Raw genomic sequence first — 11,648 nt, forward strand, 5'->3', positions numbered from 1 at the left:
CTGCCCTCAGCCCCCATTGAGATTGAGGAGTTACTGTAGCATTTGTGTCTGATCTTATTTCTAGCTCTGTTGTCATTGGAGTAAGGCCTAGTCTTACTGATATGAATGGGTCCTTCTTGTGTTGTTTGCAGTGTGGGAGGTTGTTCAGGAATCTCTCGGTTTTAGTCCAAATTAATTTGTGTTTGGACATCATGTCAGAGGTCCTTTGAGTTTGCTGAGAGAGAGGCTGTTGCAGGGTGACACCTTAAAAACAAATCTGTTGGAGCACATTAGCGCTTTTCGATACAGATTGCACCGCACCTGTTAGTTTGCCAGTGATAATCTGGAGAGGGCACATACAAAAATGAAAGTTTGGTGAGATCGGAAGGCTCGAATCCGCATTTTCGATGTGGGTGACCAAGTCCTGGTTTTGGGGTCACTGTTGCAGGCTCGCTTTTCAGGCCCTTACCCAATAGTGGAAAAAAAATCATAATCTGGATTACATCATCATCACACCGGACTGCACGAGAAAAACCTGGCTGTGTCATGTCAACATGTTGAAACCATACTTCACCCGCTACGATCGAGCGGTGAAGTCGGTGGAAACCAGTAGTGATGTTCTGCTTGTGGCCACTGCTGCCATCGTTGACTATAGTCTTCCTCAAGAATACGAGGAAAGCCCAATACACCCTGTGACAGTTGAGTACATCAGAGATTCTAGAAAACCTTCATGTCTTTTTAACACACGAGAGGAAAGTTACTATAGATATTGCAGGAGTTTCCCCTTGAAATCATACATGCCTGTGGTAAGGACAACTTGGTTGCTGATTGTCTTTCAAGGGTGGGCAGTCAATAGGTTTTGTGTTTTGTGTTTAGCCAGTGTGTAGCCCTGACTCACAGAGGTGGAAAGAGTACTCAATTGTCATACTTAGTAAAAGTGAAGATACCTTAATAGAAAACTACTCAAGTAAAAGTAACCCAGTAAAATACTACTTGAGTAAAATATTTTAAATGTACTTAAGTACAGTGGTGGGAAAAGTACTCAATTTTCATACTTGAGTAAAAGTACAAAGTAAAAGTAAATGCTATACATCAAATTCCTTATATTTAGCTTACCAGACTGCACAATTTACTTTAATACTTTTTTTTGTCAGCTAGGGGCAAACTCCAACACTCAGACATAATTTACAAAGGAAGCATTTATGTTTAGTGAGTCCAACAGATGTGAGACAGTAGTGATGACCAGGGATGTTCTCTTGATAACTGTGTGAATTGGACTGTTTTCCTGTACTGCTAAGTATTCAAATTGCAACTAGTACTTTTGGGTGTCAGTCAAAATGTATGGGGTAAGAAGTAAATAATAATCCATCTTTAGGAATGTAGTGAAGTAAAAGTTGTCAAAAAATATAAATAGTAAAAGTGAAGTACAGATACCCAAAAAAACGATTAAGTAGTACTTTAAAGTGCCCTTGCACACTTCAACAGTGTGTGAAAACCTTGTGAAGACTTACAGAAAACTTTTGACCTCTGTCATTGCCCACAAAGGGTATATAACAAAGTATTGAGAAACTTTTGTTATTGACCAAATACTTATTTTTCACCATAATTTGCAAATAAATTCATTAAAAATCCTACAATGTGATTTTCTGGATTTTCTGGATTAGTTCATAGTTGAAGTGTACCTATGATGAAAATTACAGGCATCTCATTTTCTTAAGTGGGAGAACTTGCACAATTGGTGGCTGACTAAATACTTCTTTGCCCCACTGTATATTATTTTTTTAAACTTGTGAGTTTTAGGCAACTATGTCAAAAAAATGTTTTATTATAATAATAAACAGAAAAAACATGTATGTGTATGTGTGTATATATATATATATATATATATATATATGTATATACAGTATATTTACCAAAAAGAAGTGTTGTGTCTTATATTTAATTATTGACAGCCAGTAGATGCCATGTTTATATTGTCACGAATATTACCGAAGGTGACTCCCCTTCTTGTTCGGGTGGTGCTCGGCGGTCGTCGTCGCCGGTCTACTAGCTATCGCCGATCCGTTGTTCTGTGTTCGTTTAGTTTTGTCTAATTGGTAGCACCTGTTTCTAGTTTGGTTGTTAGGATAGGGTTATATATAGTCTGTTCAGCCCGCTTCTGTTTCGTGCGGGCTTGTTCTCCTGTTTCCTTGTTTGAGTGTATTTTTGTTGGCATTTTGGGTTTCACGCTGTCCGTTTATATTGCTGTTCATTTGTGTTTCCACTTTTGTACATGTTATGTTTCCAGGACATTAAAGCGTGTTGTTTTTCCCACATCCTTTGCTCTCTGCGCCTGACTCCACACCTCTTCACTCATTTACTCTTAACATATATTGAAGAACACCACGCATTAAGTTGGTTATGTTGTGCAATGGAAGTTGTTTTCTGTTGGTGGTGAGCAAATTTATCCAACAAAAATATAGGATATATTTGTTGCCTTAAGGGGGAAGGTGTTACAGGTTTTGTTTTTTCCATTTGTTTTGAGGTTGTACTTTAGCATGTATAGCTCGTTAGCACATAGGGCGCATCAATTGGTCACCTCATCAGTCAGTATGTGTAACACCTGTCCTGGTTGCTGTGTCGTTAGTGGGAAGGTGTGCTGGCCCAGATGCTATTTCAGAGTGGATGGCCCTGTCACCCAGTTTGTCTTGATAGATGTGGAGGGTAAACAGCTTTAGTTGGCACTCCCCAATTTGATTTCTAGACAAACTGTCCTTTGTATGATTTTGTTTTGCGCCACATGTTTGGTTTGCTTCCTGTCTAAGTTTTTATTTTGTTTACCTTTTGGTTAATTTAGTCGGTGTCTTAGGTTCCAATTGTCGCTAGTTAACTTTCAATGGATACCCCCCTGAGTGACTTTCAGAACCCCTCCTGAAACCTGTTCCACAAATCTGTGGAACACAATACATCGCCTAAGAAATATATCCGTACTCGGTGTTTAGATTAGGGAAATATAATCGCAAACTATAGTCTACATAGGTCTATTGGTCTAGGCTATTTTATATCTCCCATGCAGCAAAAAATACAAATGTTGCTGATTTCAGCACCGTGGTTAGCTCCAGAATTTTGCTATCTTAAGTACCACGGACGCTCCCGGAATTATGTTCGTTATAGTACCAGGGACAGTGTCCTGCGTGCCCTTGCGCGCTTAAACTCGTCCAGTGATCAAATATCCAGTGATCAAATATTTCTAGTTTTCTAGCAAAATACTGTAACGTTTTTTTCGTTGTACAAATTAAAAATGTGCGATTGTCTTGTAATTAAATGCTATGGAGGTACCGTCATCTCATGGCTTGACCTGCTGACAACAAAAATCGGGAAAACACTTCGCCACTGCAGTAGAGGGCAGTAAGTGCTTAGTATCAAATGTACTATTCTCTAGAGATCTCCATCGAAAGGAAACAAAGTTGCCCTTTCTGTTGATTTTGAGGAGACAAATTGACTTGTCAGTGACACCTTTGGACATCGGTCGATGTAATAACTTTATATTTTACATTAAGTGTTTCTATACATTTTTTGGTGTAATGTTGAATGCAGGTCTATGCAAATTTGATCATTTGTTTTCCCTAATTCTGTGCAGAATTACGGTATAACTTCACAGATGTTTACCCTAACTTACTGTGCCTGCTGTTATATTTTTGCTGGCTACCGTTTCCCCTCGACTTCAGTTGTATAACTAAAGGTAGTGTCATTATTGTTCATTCCTTATATGGCTATGCTACTTAATAATCGTTGTGTGAATACCCTTTTAAATGCGTCATCAATCACTGACTGTTAATGCCAGCTTCACCAAGAAACATGACACTCAGTGGATCTTTGCAGTCTATCAGTAGTGAATGCCTCTGTAAGGCCTCATGTAAATAGGCTATCATTCTGATTGTGTATACACTCTTAGAAAAAAAAGGTTCTGGATGGAACCAAAAAGGGTTCTGTGCTTGCTTCATATATGGCACCCCTAAAGGTTCTATATAGACCCCTTTTTGTAGGGTTCTTTGATAAGAATGCCAAGGGTTTTTCACTGAAACAAAATTGGTTCCATTTAAAACCCTTGGGTTCCATATAGGGTTATATATGGAAAAAATGTAGGTTCTATATAGAACCTTAAGGAGTGCCATATATGAAGCAAGCACAGAACCCTTTTTGGTTCCATCCAGAACCTTTTTTTCTCAACTCCGCTGTCTTTATTGTTCCTCATTAGCTTACTAGATCTGTACGTGGGAAACCAACTATTATGGATATGGGTGTCGAGCAGCTTTGGTTGGACCGTCAAATTATTTTAGGTTACATCCTATTGTCTCTCTCCCATCTCTGCCTTGATTACTTTTTATATCTCTACACACAATCTTTCTTGAGTGCTGAAAACCTTGCATCTAAACTCACACAAACCAAAGATGTCAGATGTATTCATTGACCTTGTGAAGGTAAACCCCTAATATCAATTTAACTTTTTTGTGACATTTCTCTTTTTAACATGTTTCAAAAACGTGGCGTATTGAGTTCCACTTTTTGTCATTATTGACTGTATAAACAAATTAGACATGATCTTAGACATGTATGTGAATAAATTGCTTAATCTCTATATTCCGGCACCAGATGATTTGAGACAGATACCACAAACAAGCAGATCCCTGCAGGCTTGGTCTGGACCGCCACTTTATAGATCTTACTGTGAATCTGAGTCTTCCCTCAAGCATTTACTTAACTACCTCAGCAGTCCACCTCTCCCTGATATTACCTTGTTCTCTCGGTCTCTTTCTGTCTCTTCAATCCCCCCTGTAAATATATTGACTTATAATTTTCTGATGTGTAAATTGTGACTTAAGACAATGTTTCAACTGTTTGGTAAATGTTTTTGAAGATGTGAGGGTCTGTTTGGTGTGTTTTTAAGGGGGTGGTTAGTAGCAGGGAGCTACAGTTGGTCAGGGTTGTCTGGGAGGGAGTTTGGGCCTGAACTGAGACTTTAACAGTGTTGGGGAGGAGTGAACTACATGTAGTTCAACTAGTCATTTAACTACATTTTGCACTAACTTGGTGATAGTTAAATTAAATTCAAATCTAGGTAGTTTTCAGTCATTTGTTTCTGCCATGTAGTGGTGTAGCTAACTACGGGAACTACACCTTTCTTGCAAAAATAAAATATGGCTGAAGTAGGCAAGAATTTGCTCTTTTGGCGTCAGACCTGCCTAGTTCTCATCTGAAATGTATTTTTTTGTGTTTTAATAGTATAAGTTACACATCATGTTAACATCTGACTACAGTGTGATCTGTTCTTACAATTTGTATTGTATGGCATTTCAGATTTATATGATTATTTTTCTTTAACTAGTTTGGATGAACTACTTTTAACTTTAGTTAACAAAATTGTTTTTTTGTTAAGGGTAGCTTTAGTATAGCTTAACTGAAGCAAAATCATTTAAGGACTGGGTTTGATTGAATCCAGGTGTCCTTTCCCCGGAGTGCAGTGTTTGTTCTTCATGCTATTTCTGCCTGGTTGAGTGATGGATTTGGGATGAAGACCAGGACTTTGAATCCCAGATAGAGAGGAGTAGACTGAGGACATGGCAAAAGAGGGTGAAGAATGGTAGGGCTCAGAGCTGGGCAGCAAGCATGTGGTTTGGGGGTAAGAATGGACTGTCCCTCCCATTTCCTTTCTATATTCCAGACGCCTTTTTTCAACAAACACTTTGTTTCATATATACACTTAAACACTGCTTTTCACACACACTTTTACACTACCACAACCGCTGCTGCTCTTCCCCATTATGGCTGTAGGACAGAGAACAAAGACAGGATTTTAAATCACTAAGAAAATAGGTGAGGAAGAGAGACTGCCATACAAAAGCCCTGCATCCTTTAAATAAAATAAAAAAATATTACCCCTTTTTCGTGGTATTTTTTTAGTAGCTACTATCTTGTCTCATCGCTACAACTCCCATACGGGCTCTGGAGAGACAAAGGTGGAAAGTCATGCGTCCCCCTCCGAAGCCGCACAGCGCCATCCAACCAGGAAGCTAGCCGCACCAATGTGTCAGAGGAAAGACCGTGCACCTGGCAACCTTGGTTAGCGTGCACTGCGCCCGGCCAGCCACAGGAGTCGCGATGAGACAAGAATATCCCTACCGGCCAAGCCCTCCCTAACCTGGACGACGCTAGGCCAATTGTGTGACGTCCCACGGACCTCCCAGTTGGCACAGCTTGCGCTGCATTACAGCGCCCTTAACCACTGCGACACCCGGGAGGCCAAGCCCTGCATCTTGAGGAAGATTTTCTGCGCGCATCAACTGTGAAAGTGTCAAGGACGTGCAACATTATACAAGTGCACAGAACTGTGGACGAGATGAAGAGTGCTCAGTGGGTGTGATTTTAAAAAACAAATGTATTTACCTCATATTTTTTGTCTTATTTGATTTTAAACGTATTGTATGTAGAATATAATGTGAAATAGTAGAAAGACAGTACTCTAGGTAGTAACATATCATGCTGTTGTAGTATGTCAGCTTCTGCCATCTTATTTACGGGCTTTGAGGAAAACAAATCTACTGTGGAATTTCTAAAAAGGTTTGGTTGGAGTAATTGATCAATTGCTAAATATTTGGTTGGAGTAATTGATCAATTGTTAAATATCACCTCTGTCTTAACCACTATAATCCTCCTGAAAGATTAGGCATGTCTGTTAATCTTATCTGTCCGGCTTTAGGGCCAAGAATGGCCACAAGAGGTTTACATTTCCACATTTGATTTTAATATTATCCACAAGTCTGTTTTACATTATTGCACAATGAGACCTAAGGAATCCAGTTATGCATAGCTTCAAGTGTTGTCTGTATACCTGCACCTGTGCCCTCTGAGGCCTTTGAGGTCATATCTGTGGCACCATTAGACTGGGGTAGTGTGGCATTTTGGAAAGGAGGTCACAGCCCTCTTGGAGCCAGCCTAATTGCTTTAATCTCTCAGAGAATGGTGATGTAGTTATTTGCCAATATCTGCAAGTTTCTCTCTGGATATATTTGTTCCGTCTCATTATACTGAAAACAGAGGACTTCATGCTATGTGGCAAGCTATAAAATACACATTCAAACCATTATAATGGTGTGACAAATTTGATTTGATACGCTTATTTGGCCAGCACATACTGTACAGAAATCACGCATGAGACCATGTGGCAGTCGACTCTTCCAGTGTGACCATTAGTTTAACCGATTTAAAAAGTATGGGCCTAAATCCATCCATTTTACATAATGCAGTTCTGTTCAGGTCACCTCATGGGAGAAATGGAACACGATAAGCAATTCACACATACTGTATGTGCCATTTATCAAGTGACATTTTATTGGTCACATACACGTGATTAGCAGATGTTATTGCGGGTGTAGCGAAGTGCTTGTGCTTCTAGCTCCGACAGTGCGGTAATATCTAACAAATTACACAACATATACCCAATACACACACATCTAAGTAGGAATGAATTAAGACTATATCCATATATGGACGAGCGATGTCAGAGCGGAACGTACTAAGATACAGCAGAACAGTATAGAACACAGTATATACATATGAGATGAGTAATGCCAGATATGTAAACATGATTAAAATGACTAGTCTTCCATTCTTTAAAGTGGCCAGTGATTTCTAGTCTATGCCTTTTGGCAGCAGCCTCTAATGTGCTAGTGATGGCTGTTTAACAGCCTGATGGCTTTGAGAAAAAAGCTGTTTTTCAGCCTCTCGGGCCCAGCTTTGATGCACCAATACTGACCTCGCCTACTGGATGATAGCGGGGTGAAGAGGCAGTGGCTCGGGTGGTTGATGTCCTTGATGATCTTTTTGGCCTTCCTGTGACATTAGGTGCTGTAGGTGTCCTGGAGGGTGGGTAGTTTGCCCCCTGTAATGCGTTGGGCAGACCGCACCACCCTCTGGAGAGCCTTGCGGTTGAAGGTGGTGCAGTGTTGAGGATCAGCAGAGTGGAGGTGATGTTTCCTACCTTCACCACCTTGGGGCGGCCCGTCAGTAAGTCCAGGACCCAGTTGCACAGGGTAAGGTAGAGGTGATCTGATCCTTGACTAGTCTCTCAAAGCACTTCATGATGACAGAGGTGAGTGTTACGGGGCGATAGTCATTAAGTTCAGTTACCTTTGCCTTCTTGGGTACAGGAACAATGGGGGCCATCTTGAAGCATGTGGGGACAGCAGACTGAGATAGGGAGAGATTGAATATGCCCGTAAACACGCTGCTAGGGATGCCGTCTGGGTCGGCAGCCTTGAGTTCTCTCTCTTTTTTTGTCTCTCACAGATTCTAGAATAGCACTCCGCTTCCTCCGTGTTGTTGGGGTTTGCCTGTACATTTATGTACGACTGACAGAGGGGTTTGTGTGTTATTGTGATCGAGTGCAGCATTTGTTTGTGTGTCTGCTACCTGTTCTCTGTTTGTTTGCTTGTGTGTAGGAGTGAGTGTGCAAGGAACATTTGTTATGTGTGTGAGTTTGTCTCCTCCACCATACAGCGTCTCAGTCGCCTCCAGAAGGCATCACGGTAAGACGGCCTCACGGTAAGAAACGTCAATCTTCACTTCTCTTCCTTCTCATTACTTTTTCCTTGCTTGTTTTTTATCACTATCCCTTCTGAAAGCCAGCTCATGCCCCTCACTCGATAACAATGCCCAGTCATTCCAGATATACCAGAGTCCCTCTTGTATTATTATGTGCATGCAGGCTATGGCACTTTAGCATTGACACACTTTACTTCAGAGAAAGCATACAGTCAACACTGCAACCTCTCTCTCTCTCTCTCTCTCTCTCTCTCTCAGGAGTGCACAGATGGTTATGAGTGGGCTGTTCAGAGTCAGCACTGTAAAGGTGGGTGGTTTATTTTTGTTGTAATGTTACAGCGAGTGGTGTGTATGAAAAAGTTATGTCACTGTGCATATGATCTGATGGTGTCACACTGTACTGCCTTTTTCACTTGTCTTCTGTCTCGTTTATCTTTCGCATATCAATGTGTGAGACCAGAAGGCTGCCGGTGGGAGATGAAGTGTTTTAACCACTATAGCGGCTACCTGTGTCTCCCACGCTCTGCCTCTGTCATCACCGCCCCTGAACCCTCCAGCCGGTCAGTGGCCACCCTGCCTGTGGAGTCTTTCGAGGCCTTTAGATTGAGTCATCTGTGGATCTGTTGGGGCGGTATGCAAATTGGAGTGGGTCCAGGCTGTCTGAGATGATGGTGTTGATGTGAGCTATGATCATCCTTTCAAAGCATTTCATGGCAACAGATGTGTGTACTACGGGCCGATAGTAATTTAGACAGGTTACCTTGGCGTTCTTGGGCATATGTACTATGGTGGTCTGCTTGAAACATGTAGGTATTACAGACTGGGTCAGGGAGAGGTTGAAAATGTCATTGAAGACACTTGTCAGCTGGTCATCGCATGCACTGAGTACATGCCCTAGTAGTCTGTCTGTCCCTGCAGCCTTGTGAATGTTAACCTGTTTCAGTGTTGCTTGCTTTGAAGCGAGTATAGATGGCATTTAGCTCATCTAGAAAGCTTGTGTCACTGGGCAGCTCGCTGCTGGGTTTCCCTTTTTAATTTGTGATAGTTTGCAAGCCCTGCCATATCTGACGAGCATCAGAGCCAGGATAGTAGTCCTGTATTGACGGTTTGCCTGTTGGATGGTTTCACGGAGGGTGTATCAGGATTTCTTATAAGCGTGGGTTAGTGTCATGCTTCTTGTAAGCGGCAGCTCTTTAACTCAGTGTGGATGTTCCCTGTAATCCATGGCTTCTGGTTGGGATATGGACATACGGTCACTGTGGGGACGATGTCATCGATGTACTTATTATTGAAACCGGGGACTGATGTGGTAAACTCCTCAATGCCATCGGATGAGTCCCGGAACCTATTCCAGTCTGTACGAGCAAAACAGTCCTGTTGATTAGAGTCTGCATCATCTGACCACCTCCGTATTGAGCGCGTCACTGTTACTGTTTGAGTTTTTGCATGTAAGCAGGAATCGGAAGGATAGAGTTATGGTTAGATTTGCCAAATAGCGGGTGAGGGAGAACTTTGAATGCGTCTGTGTGCGCAGTAAACACGATCTATAGTTTTTTTCAGCCTCTAGTTGCACAGGTGACATGCCAGTAGAAATGTAAATATCTAGATTGTCTAGATGTCTGCATGTTACACAAAAAGACCTATCAAGGCCTAACATCTAATACTGCCTACTACAGTAGTAGGGGAACAAATATGACTGCTTTTGAAGACAGAATACTGAGTTAAAATGATTCAGTCCTGCACATACATATACTACCACTACACCTCCCACTACCCTTTCCCAGGAAACGAACAACATCAGTGTGATGATGGGCCAGGCCCGTGCTGTGACCGGCCCCGAAGAGTACAACCTGGAGCTGGTGTCTGTCAACCCCCTCATGATCTATCAGACCAGCTCTGCCCTACGACTGTCTGTCTTTGTAGGACCATCTGAGGAGACAGATGGAGCAAAGAGAAGGAAACGGAAATAAGAGAGTGGGAGACAGATGTGAGATGAGAAGAACTGTTAAGGGTATGAGATGGGAACATTTCTCAGACACATTACTACTAGACATGCATCTTAAAGAAATCTGCCCGGGGCAAAGCAAGTTGTAAAACCCTTCTTCCATTATTCTGTGAGTCACCACAAACACACATGCTCATGCACACGCATGCAGACCAGTGGCGGCTGGTGACGTTTTAAATCGGAGGACGGGCTCATTTGTAATGGTTGGGATGGAATAAATGGAACATACCAAACACGTTTTAGTACTGAACGATTTATTCCGTGCCAGACATTACTATATGTTGTCCTCCGTTCACCAGCCTCCTCTGCCACACGCACGCATGGTACACTGGCACACACTGGAATCTAGCCTCTGCAGTGTGGATCATATTTTCAATAGTTTCTTACTGCACAAAAGACTAGCCAAGAGGGTCCATTATCTTGTTACCAAGGCAACTGATAAAAACATCCATTCAAAGCTACCATTTCAACCCATGTCACACTATGTTATTTTTCTCTCCATCAGGGTCGTTCTCCTGCTCTCCTCTCATCCTAACTGTTCTCCAGATAGTTCACTCTTAACTGTCAATAATTAACATTGCTTGTTCCTATTCTGTAGTTTTTTTTTTAACAACTTATGGTTGTTTTGTCATGTTACTAAAATTAAAAGAGATGAAACCAACATTTGGATGAATGATATTCCTTTTAGTTGCTGTTCCTCTTCCACCTCCCTGCTCATGCACACGCTTAACCTTTCTCTTACCTCTTCTGCTTAATTAAGGCCCAATAATGGGTTCTCTTGCTGACCATCTTTTCTCTCTTTCATTCACTCTGTCACGTTGCCTTATTTCCTTTTCAGTACAAACGCAGGCAAATGCACTCTTTCAAATCAATTGACACTGGTAATTACACTGCAGTTAACATAGATTAGCATCTTACTTTAAATTGCCAAATGACCCTAACAACAGGTTTAAACGTCACCCTAGCTACATATTTAAACATCTTTTAAATGAATAGCCTACAGCCTAACTTAAAAGTTGGTAACAATTGGTTTAGTCTCCTTGTTATTTCAACTTTCTTTATCAATGTAATTATGTTGCATCGA

At 41.4% G+C, this 11,648-nt stretch overlaps 1 long non-coding RNA gene across 1 annotated transcript; it reads left to right on the forward strand.

The window, feature by feature from the left end:
* Positions 1-8,182: 8,182 nt before the first annotated feature.
* LOC123993931 lies at positions 8,183-11,216 on the forward strand. The gene is made up of 3 exons (XR_006831535.1): positions 8,183-8,559; positions 8,818-8,866; positions 9,020-11,216. It is a non-coding gene; the product is annotated as an uncharacterized LOC123993931 (long non-coding RNA).
* Positions 11,217-11,648: the final 432 nt, after the last annotated feature.

Source organism: Oncorhynchus gorbuscha, linkage group LG02 (genome assembly GCF_021184085.1).
Source record: "Oncorhynchus gorbuscha isolate QuinsamMale2020 ecotype Even-year linkage group LG02, OgorEven_v1.0, whole genome shotgun sequence".
Classification (NCBI taxonomy): domain Eukaryota; kingdom Metazoa; phylum Chordata; class Actinopteri; order Salmoniformes; family Salmonidae; genus Oncorhynchus; species Oncorhynchus gorbuscha.